We start from the raw sequence: 17,920 nt of genomic DNA, 5'->3' as shown, positions 1-17,920 counted from the left end.
TCCCTTCTGCAGTGTGTGCAAACTTGGTCAAGAACTACAGGAAACATCTGACCTCTGTAATTACAAAGGTTTCAGTACCAAATATTAAGTTCTGTTATTGTATTGTATCCAACAATGTGGTTCGGCGGGGCCACGAAAATTTTCCGGGGAGAGCTGTGTGAATAGAGTACCGCGATGGCTGTGAACGGAGCAGCAAATGAAACTGAAGCTATTGAGCAATTAAAGTGCCGGTTAAAACTGCAGCAGGTATTTGAGAAACGTCTACAGGACATGGTGCAGGAACGGCAGGATCTGTTGGCACCGTATAGAATGGCGGCAGTGGACCATTCTGTGAACTCTCCGGGGGCACCAGTATTGTCCCAGAGTGCCTGCGAGGTGCTAAGAGATGTTGTGAACTGGGTCCTAAGACTATTGCTGATTTTTTTTGTAAAAATCCCCCTACAGGTGTGGGTGTCCGAAAGGGGGCGGAGTCTCTAAAGGGGGCAGATTTTCAAAAGAGCATGGAGTATAGAAAACCAAAATTTGTTACTGGTTGTGGGTTGGTATGGCCTAAAAATGACAATTGGACCGTTGATAACGGGGTAGCTCCAGTAGAAGGGGTTGACGTCTAAGTGGGAGGTGACTTGTTAGTCCACAACACCATGGGGAGTGACACAGACCCCACAACTGACGGTGACGCTATGAAAGTAGAAAGAGTTCAGTCAGGAGGGGCTAGACGAGGGGAGAAAGTCCCCCTCTCGTCGTCGACGGCGCAAGGGCCACAAAAAGGTTGCTCCTGTGGTCTTGGCTGAAAGTGAAAATAAAGAAAATGTAATGCTGTGTGCCTTTGTTCTAAGTGTGGATTCTCCTTTAGAGGCAGAAGAGGAGGTGACATTGCCAGTAGCCACCTCCGGTACAGTACTGAGACAAAAGGATCAGGATCTGACAGCCCTGAAAGAGGAGGTGGCCAGTCATGACCAAGAGCTGGAGCCTATCAGGCAGCAGTGTCAGAGTGACGTGCAGCAACTATGGGAAAACCTGGAGAAAGTGTCCTCAGACCAGCGGAGCCTGGAGTCTGAACGGCAGAAAATATACCAGGTTGTGAGGAACTTACAGCGAGAACTGGAGGGAAGCAGCGAGGAAGTTAACCAATGGAAGGAAATGTTCCAGGAAATTAAGGAGGACCGTCGCAAAACCAAGGAGGAGGTTTTTCAATTGGAGATTGACAATGCGGAGTGTGAAGAGGAGTTGTGCGAGGTGAAAGATCGTTTCACCCTGGTACAGTTAGAGCTGTACCAAGTGAAGAAAGAGCTGTGTGAATCCAAGAAGGTGTATGGTGAACTCAGTGGGGAACTGCAACAAATTAAGAGAGACTATGAGGAGCTCCTCAAGGATGATAAGGCGGATGCTGAGCACATGCGCCAACTGATTGAGACTACTCTGCAGGACACCCATGATGAGAATGATGATCTCCGCAGAAAGATCCCGGGACTGGAAGCTCAAGTGAAGGAGCTGCAGACGTTCTGTGATAATCTCCAGAGGGCAGAGATGTGCCTTAAGGAAAGAATCAGCAAGATGGAAGCTGAGCTAGAGGAAGAAGTTTTCGAGCTCAAATGTCGCCTGGCAAAGTATCACTCAGAGAACGAGGCCTCCTTGGAGAAGGAAAAGGGGAAACAAGTTGCACTTACTCCTTTATACCATGAGAAGGTGGACCTGAGGAGAGCTAAGAGAGTGTTAACAGAAGATAAGTATGAAATGGAAGTGGTCAAGACGAAAATTCTTGAATTTGAAGCTGTGAGTCAGCTCAGGGGAAGCATACAGGGTGAAGAAGCTGAAAGTCAGTTGTCCCTGAAACCTGAGCCGGTTGATCGTCTGGAAACCACTGGTGAGACAGAAACGTCTCGGTACAAGTGCCTCATAGATGTACCCGAGGATTTGAGAGAAGAATGCACCAGTGAGTCCGTGCATGAAGAGTTTAAGAAGGCCGTGGGAGCCTGTAAGGTGTACTCGACCTCAGAAGCTAAACAGCTGTTGGTCCTGTCCACAACCGAAGTCACAGTGAAGAGGGTGGCTATCCTAAGTGACATGCACTGGCGATGTATTCGCACAAAGCGGTTTGTCCGGTTGAAGACGGAACAAGCCATTAGACAACTGGAGCTTATGAGAAAAGCTCAAAGTCTGCGTGAAGAGGTCATCCGGGTGCCTCATGCTCTGGTAAGAAAGCTCATTGGGAGAAATGGCCGAGCCATACAGATGATGGTAAAGAAGTCTGGTGTGATGAAAGTAAGCAGTCCACGTGATCGACAGGACTGGATACCAGATGAAGACGGCATGGTGTCATTCTCCGCTGTAGAAACGGAAGAAAGTCTTGCATATATACGCATGCTGATGGAGTACTGAGTGACCTACCTGCGAACAGTTGAATCTCGCTAGACTGCGAGTGGAAAGACAGCATCATGTGAGCAGCAGAAGATGGCAGTGGTCTAGAAATTGTGAGACCAGACAGAGAAAGGGCCCTTCAAATAGAATGGCTACAGTAGAAGTTAGAGACTTTCCAAGATGTCCTGAGGATAGTGGGCGTGGGTTTAGAGGTAGTGAGACCTCCAGTAACTCAGGTCTGAGTGGCCCATACAAACGACCCAATAGAGTACGGGACAGTACGGAGTCGAACCGGACCTTAGATACCAGGGCATGTGAGTCACACTGGTGTATTGACCGCTGAGAGCGGGGGAGGTCTGACAAGGTTACGACTCGGAAATGTGACTTGACGAAGTCAGTGACAATGACATATGGTAGGTCCCTAAGGAATGGGCTAATGTCGATGACTAATGTTCCAGGGGTTGAGCAGCGCAATTGTCAAGTACATGGTCTCTGTGTGAACTGTGGGTTATAATGTGATTGTGTATATTAGGTGTTCAACCCGACAAGTTTGAACAGAGGGGGGGGATATGTAATGTAGCGGCTTGCGGCATTACTGTAATGGTCCAGGGGGTGTTCTGGCTGACAATGTACCTCTCCCTCAGAAGGACTGATCACATGACTGTGACATCATTACAGGTCCTGTGTGCACTGAAGGACTGATCACATGACTGACATTACAGGTCCTGTGTGCACTGAAGGACTGATCACATGACTGTGACATCATTACAGGTCCTGTGTGCACTGAAGGATATATAAATTCTGGTGCTTTTGAAACAGGGTGTGAAAGGCGTGAGGCCTGTTCCCTGTATGTGGGACACCGTTAGCCTGGAGAGGCTTAGTGAGGCCTAGAGAGGCCTGGTGAAGCCTGAAAGGCAGAGGCTGGATCCCTGTGTGTGTAAGAGATGCCAGTAGCCTTGGAAGGTACGAGGGCTGGAGACCCCCATCTGGGAAGCCGTAAAGCCACAGCTGTGGCAGAACAAATCTGATGGAAACCGCTAGACGCGGCAAAAGGTAAAAGCGGTGCGTTATATGGACATTGATATAGTTACTTTGCTGAAGGCTGTAACTGGAGCCACGTGGGCCTGTCTGCCACTTGAAAGGCTCTTGGATGTTATGTGTGTAAACATGCCGGTGAGCCACTGAGATGGACTATGTTATAAGCAGTTATGAAGTGTAATAAACTGCTGGATTTCATGGTACTGGAAAACGTTGCAGGTGTGCTTTAATTGACCAGGTGAAGCAAGTGTCCCCCAGCATGATGACTTGCGCTGCCTTACAGTACCTACGATAAAAATTAAGGACCTCTCCATTCTTTGTAGGTGGGAAAACTTGCAAAATTGGCAGTGTATCAAATACTTAATTTCCCCACTGTATTTCTACTGAATTTTTTTTTTAAAAGTTGTTCTCTTGGAAGAAGGTGAGGAAAACAAAGAAAAGATCAAAATGGATTGGGCTTTAAGTGGTTTACTGGAGAATCAGTGCACATACCTGACCACTGCTTCATACAGACTGGGGACTTGTGTGACTGTACTAATGATCAGTAGGGGCCCAATGACTGCCCCCCAAGATCAGCAAACTATTATCCATCCTGTGCATAGACCTTAACTTCTGATTTTGACAATACTTGCCACTTCTTCATTGGGACAGTGTGACCGCCCGTTGGCTTAATAAACAAAAGTAAGTTAATCTTTAGAACAACGAAGACATTTACTGATTGCATAATAGCAGCTATAAATATATGATTGCGGGGTGGATCCTATATGTATCATACATATTTAGGGGTGTGACAGACCAGTGCCAACAGCTGGAAGACAAGTTACCTACATAAGTGTTTGCAGGCAGCTCTGCAGCACAATAACTACAGCACAGACCTATACTTATGTGCTTGGAAATTACCAATTGCTATAATAGGAAAACATTTTATTGTATAATTTTATACATGCGCACACGTATTTTATCCAACTGACGGCCATAAAAATAGAACAAAAGAAAAACATGAAGCACAAAGCTAAGTGTGTATATAAAAAAGGGGGTGGGGTAATAATAAGCAATACAATTTACAGTGTTGTCGCACTGTGTTCTGTATCTCTTCCGCATTACTTTTAGTTCAGCTACATTGGTGTACTTTGGTAATTGGAGATGTGATCCCAAAAAAATAAAAAGAAATTACGTTTCAGATTAAATATATAATTTACTATGTACATTACAGCAGAAGTAATTTTAATAGGAACACCATACCACCTATTTAGCATTATTAAACACTGCATTTTAAAGGACTTTTCCAGCTGGATACATGTATCACCTATTCAGTGGATAGGTGAAAAATAATATATCAGTTGGAGTCTGACTACTGGGACCCTTTACCAGTCACCCATCATCTCCCTTCATCTGTGTGACTATGTTTAGAGAAGTCAGTATAGGCCAATACACTGCCACTATATACAACTTCATGCACTCTTGAAAGTTAATGGAATGGACAATCATACACCAGCAGCACGCACGAGTGCAGACACCAGCAAATCTAGCATTTATCAACAGTTTCTTCAAGACAATGGTGTATGGTGTACTTCAGCTTTAATTTTCTCACATTACATGGTGGATAGGGAGGTGTGGAGCTCAGGAAAGCCCCATCTTTTATTAGGGTATACATGCCCTTTAATTCAGGGGTGCATAACCTGTGGCTTGGGGCCATATACGGCCCACAATACCTTTCTATGGGGCCCTTAGCCATCTGGTCACAGGTCTTCTTCACAGTTTCTGGTAGCTGTTCACATGTATTTTGCATGTCAAGGAGAAGAGGATTGGTGGGTAGCACCATAGGGACAGTTAGTAAGGGTGCACTGTGTGGTCATCTCTGGGACCCCCATATTTTGGCAAAATGGGGGGCGTCCCATAGCTGTCGAAGTGACCATCCATGAGTGCTCTTATATTCATTGTGGCTTATGGGAGAAGGGAAAAACCGTTTCAGCATCTTGCATAAAATGAATTATCCACAGGATAGGAGATAACAATGATCAGTGCGGTTTCAACCACTGAGACTCACACTAGTAGGGAGAACGTGCCTGAATGGGCACTTTTATCCCAATTACAAAATGCAGCAGCAGCAGGTCAGATGCCCGACCACGGCTCCATTCAGTGTCTAAGCGGTTGCCGGAAAAAGTCGAGAGCAGCGCTCAGCAGTTCCATGGAGAATGATTGGAGCAGCTTAGAAGTAGCGCCTATTAGATATTTATGGCGCATACTTTCAATACGCCCACAGAATGTAATACTTCCTAATACTCAAGTTACTGCGGCCCTTGGGGTTGGTTAAATCTGACCAAGTGGCCCTCGGATCAAAAAAAGGTTGTGCACACCAGCTTTAATTTATTAACATAAAAGAAGGTGTGGGGTAAAGTGTCAAAAACGCATCTATAACTAGAGCAAACATACATCAAAATGTCTACAACAATGCATCTTTCCTATATGTAATGTAAAGCGATTCCTCTAAAAATAAATAATGACGACCCAACCTTTCTACGAGGGCTTCTTACACCAGGTTCGCTTCTATCATATGAAGAATTAAAGGCTGCCTTACATATTATATGAGATTTTCAACTTTTGGCGACATGAAGATCTACTTACTGCAGACATTAGGGGCATGTTATAAGAAAGGGGGTATTTAAAGGTGGCTATAAACAGATGATGACAAAGCTTTCCTCAATACGAGGTAACAAAATTTTACAAGGGCAGCTTGATTTTTACGGCTCACGGAGATCACAGGTTGCAGGCTGATGTGACCCGACTGACGAGAGCCAAGTCACATCGCTTGTACATACTAAGCCATTTCCTGCCTACCATATAAAGCCATTTAACAGACTTCGAAGCCGTCTTAACTCATTTGGGAAGTTATTAAGTTTACAATGTGCTATCAGTCCAAAATGGTAAACACTTGTATAAAGCCAAGGCGATTAATACCAAACGTTTCATTTCTCGGCAGACATATAATCGTGGAATAGTCCTCATTAACCATTGCCACAAATAGAGAAACTAGTGTGTAAATTAAAATGGGAAAAACTAACATTTACATGCATCTAAATAAAATTATGTAGCCTGTACTATTTGGTTACATCACATGAAGTGTAACACTATTGGAAAGCCAAACACCAAAGCCCACATGTATCAAAATTAATGTCATTTTACCCAAAAATAAAATGAAAAAAAAAAAAAGAAAAAACACGCTAATAATTTTGGTTCCCTGATTGCAAAGTATTTTTTTTTTCTTTCAGCTCCCTATTTCCTTGCTATGGTCGTAGGTACTTTGAGTCGCCAGCTTAGGATTTCTTTTTTGCTCTGGAGCCTACCCAGTTGTCAATATATTCATTAAATTACCAGCTGTCAATATATTCATTAAATTACTATATCAGATATCAAAAGTAACAGCACCAATTGCCGAAAGCAGGAGGGTCTGAAAAAAATAAAAAGGCTCTGGAATTACAGGACCACAAAGAATACAGGTGTAATGGCACTTTTTGACAGATATGAGGTGCTCTTTAAAGGGAACCTATCAGGTCCCCCCATACCCTTCAACCCACCAGCATGTGTATTTATTGCTAAATTCCCAGCCTAACCAGCCCTTTTTCCTGTTAGTCACCCAAACACATATTGAAAAAAAGTGTTTACAAGCTCTATTTTTCTTAGGCAAATTAGTCCTTTGACTAGTCGATGCGGAGTTAGTTTCCCTATAAATGCCATTTTATTGACGTCTGTTGCAACAAATTTATCACTGCAAGTAACTTATTTCATAAGTTTTTCACAAATTTGTCAAAGTCAAACAGAAATCACTGTCAAAGTTTACACTTTATAAAATTAGACACTTTATATGGTGCATTAAAAATGGGGTGGGGGGGGGGGAACAAGGGTCTCAGTATTTCCTTGTGTTGAGATAATTATGGCAACCAACCTAGAAGTAAATAAGCAAGAACTGTATGTACAGAATGCAGCTGCAACAATATTGCTTGTCTGGAATCCCCTAAGAAAATAGACTAATAACACTGTTACAGAGAGAAGGATATAAACTTGTAATTTGTATTTTTGGTTTCCTCTATTTCCAATTTTACGTCATAACAAAATGTGTTATTGTGACTTCCTTAACGAGTGTAAAAACCTGTCCAGCTGAAATAATGAAACGGCTTAGTGAATAAAACAATAGTACAGTCATCCGTGGCCATGAATTTATTCGCTCTTAGAATGGATTGAGCTTATTTACTGAGCAAAAATATAGATGGGATCATCGCTACTCAAGAGACATCTAATAAGTCAATGTAGGAAAGAGGTTAACTCATATCTGTGGCTAAGGAATAACATTTACATGTGCACACTGCTGCCTTGTGTCCTACAGACACCTCTCCTACAGTAATTAGGAAGAGGATACAGTCACTAGTCGCTCACTTGTATACTAGTACACACATATAGGATTGCTGGAGTTTTGTAGTCAATAGAGGCAAGAAATTTCCACATAGCCACCCACCCGCATTGCTACTGATGCAATGCTTTCTTTATTGAAATTTCTCATTGCTTAGGTCACAGAAATGCAGGTCGTGAATGCAGGTCGTGTTCAGGGCAACTGCATTCTCTTAATAGGAAAAGGTCATCTTGTAACCACCCATGCATTCTCATAATGGCACCAAGAATTAATTTCCTCTTAGCTGCTCTTCCTTTTTGCCTGAACTGTAAGGACATGTTCACACAATGGGTTTTTTTCAGGGTATTTCCTTAGTGGGTCCATACTTAGAGACCCAGAAAAAGCGTACAGAAAACACTCGACTCTTCCTACTCATTTCTATCGAAAAACAACCTCGTTGTTCATATGTTCAAGCTTTTAAGCCAAGGCTGTGTAGTCGGTGTCCACTTTGATGGAGTCGGTATAAAATGGACCAACTCAAAATCTATAATAAATTGGGTACAGTAATTCAATGCAGTTTATGGGGAATATTTTTTTCTTAAGAATTTGGGAAAGTTATGAAATGTCCTATAAATGTCTGTCCTATTCCTGATCTAAGGGTCTAGACTTTTAGCTGAGATGAATCTGTGCTACAGTAAATTTATCACTTAAACAGGAGCCATGAATGAGGGAGTCGGAGTTATGGAGTCGATGTCATGGAAGTTGAGGAGTCGGAGGTTTGGCTTACCGACTCCATAGCCCTGTTTTAAGCATCTAAACTACCTCAGTCTTCAAAACGGCAAGCGGATAAAAGTAGTGAGGAGACCATTCTTCAGGCGTTTTCCCACTATGAAGGCGCTCTATAATTTACAATTGAAACCAATGGGAAGACTAAACGAAAGAAAGAAAGAAAGAAAGAAAGAAAGAAAGAAAGAAAGAAAGAAAGAAAGAAAGGAGACCCCCTCCACTCACCACCCAAAACAAAATATGCTAATAAAAGGTTTACCGAAAAAGCTTAAGTAAAATATATTACAAAACTGCTTGAGAATTTTATAAAACGTTAAAGAATAACATTCAGCAACAGAAAAAAAAACCACACCATTTTACAACTAAAAACCCATTTTTTGACCACCTGAAAAAAATAGATGTGTGGCCATACCCTCAAAAAGAAACTCAACCCATCTTGTCCCACAAACAATATACAACCACAGGATATAAAGAACAATGCATGACATGTTCTCACAATGTAAATGCTCTTCACCTTCCAAAGCAAATTCCTTCCAAGGCAAATGGTTATTTTGGCCTTTGTTGACCCACATTGTAACCTAAAGGGATTTTCCATGACATTTCAGGGAATGTTCTAACTTCCCTCTTGAATCTCCATAGCTCCAGTGCTACGCCTCCCCCGACAGTATCAGAAGTGATGATATATCCCATCACATGATCACTGAGACCAATCATTGGTCTCCGATGTCATGGGCTATGTATGGAAATCTCACAGCCGAGGCCAATGATTGGATGACGGCATGTCATCACTTCCAGTACCAACTGGGATTATCATAGTAACAGGGTTTCAAGGGGTAAAAAATAGCAACATTAAATTCATTAAATTACAACATTTCTACGCTATCACTACCTTTTGCAAATCACAGAAAACACCTTTACATCAAATTCCAAATGAATGATTATATTGAAAATTATTGTGCATATTTCAAATACAACCATTCTTTAGTAATACTAAATCTTTTCCTTTAATGGTTCTCTAGGACACAACTTTTGAGCCACCGCTGTCTATCCATACATTCTTGTGGTGTTCACCATGGACGTTTCACAAAGAAACCATGTTAATAATCACAAAATTCCACCACTTTCAGGATCACAATTCATTGCTGTTTGAGCAGAAATTTTCCATAAAATCTAGAGATGCAGCATAAAAATGAGACAATAAATGTGGCCTTCATGAAGGGAAAGGGATACGGCAGCCCACACGTGTTCATTATCTTCTTGTTGATCTAGCAGAATGAGCTCCCACACTCAACATCATCTGCTGTTTTTGGATTGCACTCAAACCAATGACCTTATACAAAGTCAAATTATATTTTTATATTGTCAAGCACCCATTAAATGAAGGTGGACAATTTTAGGCAACAGAAAAAAAAAACAACAGTCAAACTTGGCAGTTTGATATAAAAGCTAAACTACAAGTTCCCTAAAGAATTATAGAAAAAAACAAAAAGGGCATATATATTCGTGTAATGGAGCAGTCATTGGAAACCCTTATAGCTCAGGGGGAAAACTATCGGTCATGACCACATAATGGGCACACACTTGCTTGGCTTGTCGCTGATACAGTAAAGTTGTCACCAGGAAAGATTTTTATCAACTAGAACTATGAAGGTTCCCATTGAAAGAAAGAAAAGTTGATACATAAAGTATATTTGGAAATGAAACAATATCACTTTAATTGGAACGGTTGATTACTTTGCATTCGCCAGGAGCCTGGCAGTCGCATGTGGCTCGTAGACCTCAAGCATGTGACTCAGCTTATTTGACAAGTTCAAGTTTTTATGTGACTCATGAAACACCACAGTGAATTTATCTAGAGTTTAATTCACTATTTCTGTGATATTAAAATGAGCTGTGTATTATCCAGAGCAACTATAAAGTGCATTGCTCAGTCCGGAGGACCTAGCATGTTATACATTATATGTACTGTCCATTGATTTCAATTATGCAAGTACAACCAACGCCAACTGCAATGGGGTCCAAGAGTGGTGTTCGTCCTGAGGATTAAACCATGATGCGCAAGGTAAGGATGGAAATTAATTTTTTAATAGGATAAAACTGCAACACATTTCAATTCCAAACGCAGGACTCTTCCTCAGGTATCAAATGCGAAACGTGTTGTAGTTTTATCCAAATTAATCATCAATTTCTATGTACTCAGCTTAGTTATGATGGTTTAAATCTCCAAACACCACACTTGGGTTGTTCACGGTAACAAAGTTGACAATTATTTTAGTATCAACCAAAGTGGTGGCCACTAATAGGGCCTGTTAGCTCCAGACACAGTAAAGAGATCCAAGGTATCAATAAGGATGGATGATTAAAAGTTATATATTTTCACAATTAAATTTTCATTAAAAATACAATGGGATACAATGAATTCCAGCATCTTTTTTATACTTGATCCTTGATACCTAGCCATCCTGACTCACTGCCTGACCCGGAGAAACAGTGACATTTCAGCCAGACCTCAAGTGTTGGGCTGGGATCGCACAACTGACCAATGTGTATTTCTTTCGAATTTTCCCCTGAAAGGTATTACGTGTTGAGACAGCCCTGTGAATTTTTCTGCTGTTTAGTACTCCCTTTAAAAGGGTTTAAAAGTGGATCTCCACTGATCATGCAGCAGTAAAACAACAAATACAGACAGCACTCACCGTCCATTGGTCCAACACTAGCTTCCTGCTGCTCTGGTGTCTGACAGCAGACGTCATCACAGCTGCCACCAATCACGGAGCCCACCTGCTTGGATGTTGTTGATGGCACGAGCCATGGAGCTTAATGACTGGCTGCAGTGGTGATGTCTGCTGTCGACGTGACATCACTATTGCAGCTAAAACACAGACACCAGAGCAGTGAGCCGATGCTGGACTATGCAATGGTGAGTACTATTTGATTGGTTGGAGTCCACTTTTCAAAAAGTGGAAAACCCATTTAATATGGCTCAACACTGAATATGGTACTCAAAAGGCAAACGGTCAACAACAAAAAAAATACTATTTGCTTGCAGATATAGAGGTAATCTGCAGTTAAATAGCGTTCATATCACGTTAGGCTGGTTTACAGTTAGTGTGGTTACAGGGAGAAAATGAAGTTATATTCTCCCTGCAGCCGCACACTTCAGCAATGGAGGGCTGCATCTTAACTGACAGTTCTGCATACACACGATGCCAAGGTTTCCAATAGAGGTGCAGGATAGAGATTACAGTTAATGGTGACTGTTACAGCCCCTGGCACCGCCCCATGACTGAAGTGAGTCACTGCAGGGAGATTAGATCTTTATTTTCTCCCTGCAGCTGTGCTTGCAGTCTAACATGTTAGAAATGCTATTTACTAGAGATTGGAGGATCCATTTGAAGGACTTTGTTTTATTGGCCAGGTCAGCGATCTGTGACCACTGAAGGGGAACCCGTATATCTCCTCTTATCTCCCAGCACTCCTGATTCTTTTGATTAGCTTGGCAGCAACAATGTCATCAATGCGGCGTAACAAACGGAATAACAAACAAACAAACACAAACACACACACACACACACACTACGTCACGCCAGACCGGCTAATCAAAGGAGGAATTTAATGGGCCTCTCATCTAGCGGTCACAGATTACAGATTTGGATAATCAACCAGAATTCTGCAAAATTTATTCTCCCAGCTTTAAAAATTTACTTTCAGATTATGACTATACCGGCTGGTAAATTATGGGTTTGTTTGTTTTTTAATAGGAGGCAAGTTCCCTTTAAATTATGACAGCATGATGAACTTTTCAAAAAGGTGTATTGTTAGTGTTATATTAGAATTAGCTTTAAAATTTCTAAACATTTTGTATGCCCATTCCAATTTTTAATCCACGCAGTAAACTTCACATGGCAACAAATTGAATTGTTTTATTCCTCTCTGTGTGGGTGTATCACACTGTCTCTTCATGGAAACTTTAACATTTTGATAATACGCAGATGAGTTATAATCATAGAATAAGAGTCAAATGAGGACACACTAAGAAAAAGAACAGTGATGATGGATTCTTAGAATATTAATGACATAGGAGTTCTTGGCCATACTGAAGAGTAGAACAGCCAGCAAGAATCCAAGATTTGCTGTAATGTTAGTTGGTAAACACTGAGCCTTTACATAGAAAAAACTTGGTATACATCATGAGCCTGCATGGAAGCATGCAAGCACTCTAGCACAGCTGACCTATCAACCATATATCTAGAAAATAAAACTCCTTAAGAAATGAACAACAGATGTCTGAGACCACCATTCCAGACTGCACATGTACTAGTTTCTATAAAATGGCATTTATAACATACATTGTTAACAAAGTCTTTCCGCATGTAAGGTTAACACAGCAGACCACACAACTATGCATAAAAGCATCAAATAAATTAATTCAGAAATTAAATAAAGGTGAAAAACCCAAGTTATCAGCTATTTGGGCAAGATTGTGCAGTTAGTGGTTTTTTTTTTCCATATTCCTAATTTGATCAAACACACATTAAAAAAAATATGGAATTTTCAGAAAAGTGTGCAACTCGGAAAGTGACAAAATAGTTCTGAATGAGCAACCCTCCCGGCTCAGCCAAAGTGTGGGAACCTCTTTGTGATAGGCTGTGCATTGATATGGAAATTGTAGCGAAAAGAGCCTACATCTTAAAAAAAAAAAATCCAAAGTCTAAGAATGATCCTCCAAGGCGGCTAATTTTCAACTACATTCCTGATTTTTCCTTCCAAAGCCTTAACTCAGAATAAAAAGTGAGAATAATCAATGTAAAAAATTACAAACATAAGCTAGTCTTGGTGGAACTGTGTATGTAAAGTACAGGTTCTCAATGAACTGTATGTTACTCAATCATTACCAAACACTTTGATTCAATTTAGAGAGGTTGTCGAAGCCAAGTATCAAACTAGGAAGTGAGTCTAAGGCCACATTCACACCTTCAGTATCTGTAAGCCAAAACCAGGAGTGGGTGATAAATACAGAAGTGGTGACGTGTTTCTAATTATACTTTTTCTCTGATTGTTCCACTCACACAGCTTTATTACATGTGAGGAATGTGTAAGAAATAGACATTCCTCACATGTAATAAAGCTGTCAAACAGTTGCAAATCATGCACACGGGAGCGATTCAACCATATCACCGAGCAGCTGTAAATACTCGGAGCTCGGCCTGAGCATACTCGGCAAAAGGGTTAATAGAACATACTGGCTCAACAATAATTGTGATAAATCACTAAGGCCACTTTCACATAGCAGTATTTAGGGCAGAATTTTGCATCAATATTTGTTATTCGGAACCAGGAGAAGGTCCAAAAAGAAGCTGGTGCAAAAGTGACTTAGGTCAATAAGTTTAAAGAGAACCCATTAGGGTTAGCTATTTTAGGCTCCCAAATACCTAACAAGACCTAATGGTACGGTACCTGCAATCTCAAAAAAGGTGTCTGTCCTCTATAGCCCAATTTCATGAGTCATTTCAAGAAAATGAGGTTTATTTCCCGCTCGCGTCATTTGCTGATGGTTGTATCCAGTCAAGAACGTGGAAACGCTGCCAAGTCAAGCTCCCCCACACCTTCTCCTCATGATTGACATCGCTGAGGACATTTCCTGTCTTCACAGATGGAAAGCCACAAACTGCACATTTTTGGTGAGGATTTTGCTGCTGTGGATTCATTTCTCTGCAGAATATCAGCAATGTATCGGGTCTACATGGAAGGTACCCGGAGCACAATGGGCCATAGATGAAAGTGAGATTACATAACCTGCGCTCATCCAGTGGAAACTGGGCTCCGGCTCCTGCAGTACTAACTTCTACTTGACTACAGAAGATCTATAATTGAAAACAGCATTGTAAGCCGCCAACAATACCAGGTTGTCACTGGATCTTTACAAACCATGCAATATTACATGGTCACAGCAAATAGACCACAATGAATCTTTTCATAGACATAATTAGTAGATAGATAGATATATCATACAGACAAACCAATCATTCTGTGATCAGACTAGTAAATTTGCAATTGTGCATTATGACGTGGCCACACAACCATACGACCACCAAAACCAAGACAATAAGTTGATACCAACTTCTATAGGATTCATACAAAAAGGAACTTAGACATAGAACTAATATAATTTAATGTATAGCTTTGGAGGTGCTGTAGACCTACAAGTACTATCACATCGTTCACTGACTTATTGTATTGTATATAATTATGCTGTATTTGAACTATTTATAAACACAAGACATGATATATTAAGAAACTATAGAAGTCTTACACAAAGACTTTAAAGAGAAGCAAAGATCAGAGGGAAATTTAATCTATAATGCTTAAAATAGTGACATTTATAAGGAAGCACATCTAACCTTACTGGATAAGAATCACCGGCACAGCTATAGGCAGCCTCAGTCCGCTCCATAAAATAGCTCGTCTGTCATCTAAATTATCGGAGATTGTCAACTGCATCCAAGATGATACAACTATTCCATCCTGTGGACATTCCTTCCTGTAGGGGGCGCATCATCTCTTTTGCTACAACTTTACCTGTACATAAATTTGCTCTGGCATCCATAACTAAAGTATACGTGGTTGGGATCTGCATCATAATTCATAGGTAACAGATATTGTGTGGTCTGAAAAATATCTATGCTATGCAATAAAAATCCTCAGAGAGGTCAAAGTCACACGGATGATTTCGTAATCAAAGGCTGGTTGCTGACATTTACATAAAGTCCAGAATTCTTGTCCCAAACTCGTTGATAATTACAAGCCTATCATCAGATTTCTGGTAAAAGCTACTTCGCCTGGGAGATTTTGGCAGCATGACCTCAAGCAGAATCAGAAATCAGCTACCAATAATATTAAAGTTATGGAATAAATGTAATCAGGTCACTAGTCGATATATGCATTTTTTGCTATATTATTTAATATGCTTTTATATTAATGTTTGAAAGTAGCACAAAAGAATTATAAATGGTAAAATAGTCCGTTACTTCTAATGCGAGTAATTGGGAATTCCATAGAACATTCCGTCAGTGAGTAATAAGAAGGTATCTAGAAGAGGTATCTGTATGGACAAGTGGCAGCAGTGATTCTGAGTGCAATTCCTTAGTTTCTCCAATGTGCCCCCTGGATCCAGACATTTGTACTGTCTTTCCAGATAGCTGGAGGCTTCAGATTCTTTGTTTTTTTTTCTTCTAGGAGGAGCTTTGCCTTCACCTGAGTGACATCTGGCAAAACTGTATGGCAGCCAGTACGTGCGGCACAAGAGGCTGCCTTCATCGCCAGCCTCTTCCTCCTGTGTCTGCCTCGGGCCATACATTTCTTCTGCTCTCCTGTTTATTTTCCCAGAGGTTAATTGCAACTTGTGACAGGGGAAACAGTCAGAAATGTCATCCCTGCTATTGTTATGCCCATAATGTATGATACTGCCACCAACTTCAAGGCGAGAAGGGCAACATCTGTACCCAGCACAGATAATGGCAGCCCAGATAATAGCAGCACCGATAACCCAACTGTTGACTGTGCCATCCATCTAGACATGGGCAAGCGGGGCAGACAAGCAACATAAGAGAAATCCGCCGTCACCCAAATAATGGGATCACGGCATTAGTTGGCTTCTAGTTCTTAAAGTTTTATTGCCTGATCATGGGTATCATGGGCATCGCCTTCCGCCAGCCACCCAGCAGTGTGAGGAGGATTTATAGTGCCGCACTGTGCACAGCAGGCAGCATCTGCTACATCACGATCACTTATTCCAGATTATGTTCTCAGGACTCCTGATGCCCATGCCAGCTCTCCTCTGGTGCCACCCATTGCTGCGCTCTTCTGAAATCCTGCATCAGGGCCAGTATCGGGCAAATCCCCAGCCCGGTGAGGACAGAGCAGGGGGGCTTGGCAGGAGGGCACAATTAGGGATCCACAGCCAGATGGAGGAGTGAGCAGCCTGCAGAGCCGGGCTCAGAAGAGCTGCCGGGAATGCTAGGCTATGATGGAGGCGGCTGCTCCCCAGCTCTGCCGCAGACACGTCCTGTAGGAAGGTGCCCGCAGTCCTTGCCCGGTTGTGCCCGCAGCCCCTGCCCGGCTCCTCCAGCCTGTGCCCGGCAGTGCAGGGAGGAGGTGTCACTGACACATGACAGCCTGGCACAGGCACAGAGCGGGATGAAGGGCGCACACTGCTCATCATTACAGCCCGCAGCCCCCACACTTGTGTGCCCGGATGCCAGGCTGCAGGGACCCGGCGGAGCCACATTACAGCGGAGCTGGGGAACTTTTACTGCCCGGTGTTATCAGCCAGGAAAGCGGCGGAGAGTGAGCGGCACAAGGACGGGAGACAGGCGGAGCGCTGCGGCCGGTCCGTTACCTTATGTAGCGCTGAAATAAGGGGGTTTGGACAGCAGGTCGCCCGACGTGCGCAGCTACTCCAGTAATCCCGGCCAGCATGAGACCTATGAGCGGCAGTGAGGGGCCTCCCAGTCCCCGGCTGCTCAAGGAGCGACCTCCACCGCAGGCCACGCCCCTGCACTGTGTGATTGGCCCGGGGACTCTGCTGCAGAAAAGGCTCCGCCCAGTCACGGCTCTGGCGGCCAGGCAGGGGTTAACCAGCGGGACTCGGGATGACGGTACTGAGGTATGAGGACGGTCCCTGTGACGCCTGCATCCCTAATAGTTGTGTGTGAGCGTGCACAGCTGCTGCAGCACCTCTGCTTGGCCCTATGCACACAGGTGCTGCTTTCTCCTCACACAAAGTGATGATGTGCGACATAAGCAAGGGCCGAATTTGGCATTCATGCTGCCCCAGGCACTTTCAGTGGTCATGCCCCCTACTGATCAGTCATACTAAGGGTATGTGCTCACAGAACCTCTGTCAATACAGTAATACATCACCAGAGCCGTCATCAGTGCAGTAATACATCACCAGAACCACCGTCAGTACAGTAATACATCATCAGAACCGCCATCAATGCAGTAATACATCACCAGAACCACCGTCAGTACAGTAAATCACCAGAACCACCATCAGTACAGTAATACATGACCAGAACCACCATCAGTACAATAAATCACCAGAACCACCGTCAGCACAGTAAATCACCAGAACCACCATCCGTACAGTAATACATCACCAGAACCACTGTCAGTTCAGTAAAACATCATCAGAACCACGGTCAATGCAGTAATACATCACCTGAACCACTTTTGAGACTACTCAGGTCTCTTCATCAGGCATAGAATGAAACAAAATCTGAAGAGTCACATATTTATACACAACAGGACACAAGAATAATACAATAGATGAGACAAGTGACATGAAGCAGA

The 17,920-nt window shown here is 42.5% G+C and overlaps 1 protein-coding gene across 2 annotated transcripts in view; it reads right to left on the bottom strand.

Annotated features, from left to right (window-relative positions):
- The window catches only part of FNDC3B (fibronectin type III domain containing 3B), a 413,666-nt gene extending 396,543 nt beyond the window's left edge, over positions 1-17,123 (bottom strand). The window contains exon 1 of one of the 2 annotated variants that reach the window (XM_073674905.1): positions 16,965-17,123. The gene's annotated coding sequence lies outside the window, so the exon portion shown is untranslated. Of the gene's footprint in view, positions 1-14,967; positions 15,068-16,964 lie in introns of those variants that run through there. The other variant, XM_073674906.1, reaches the window with a different exon arrangement.
- Positions 17,124-17,920: the final 797 nt, after the last annotated feature.

Source organism: Phyllobates terribilis, unplaced genomic scaffold, assembly GCF_046119375.1.
Source record: "Phyllobates terribilis strain yellow unplaced genomic scaffold, ASM4611937v1 Scaffold_3__8_contigs__length_932513732, whole genome shotgun sequence".
NCBI lineage: Eukaryota > Metazoa > Chordata > Amphibia > Anura > Dendrobatidae > Phyllobates > Phyllobates terribilis.
This window is presented reverse-complemented; position numbering and strand designations above follow the sequence as displayed.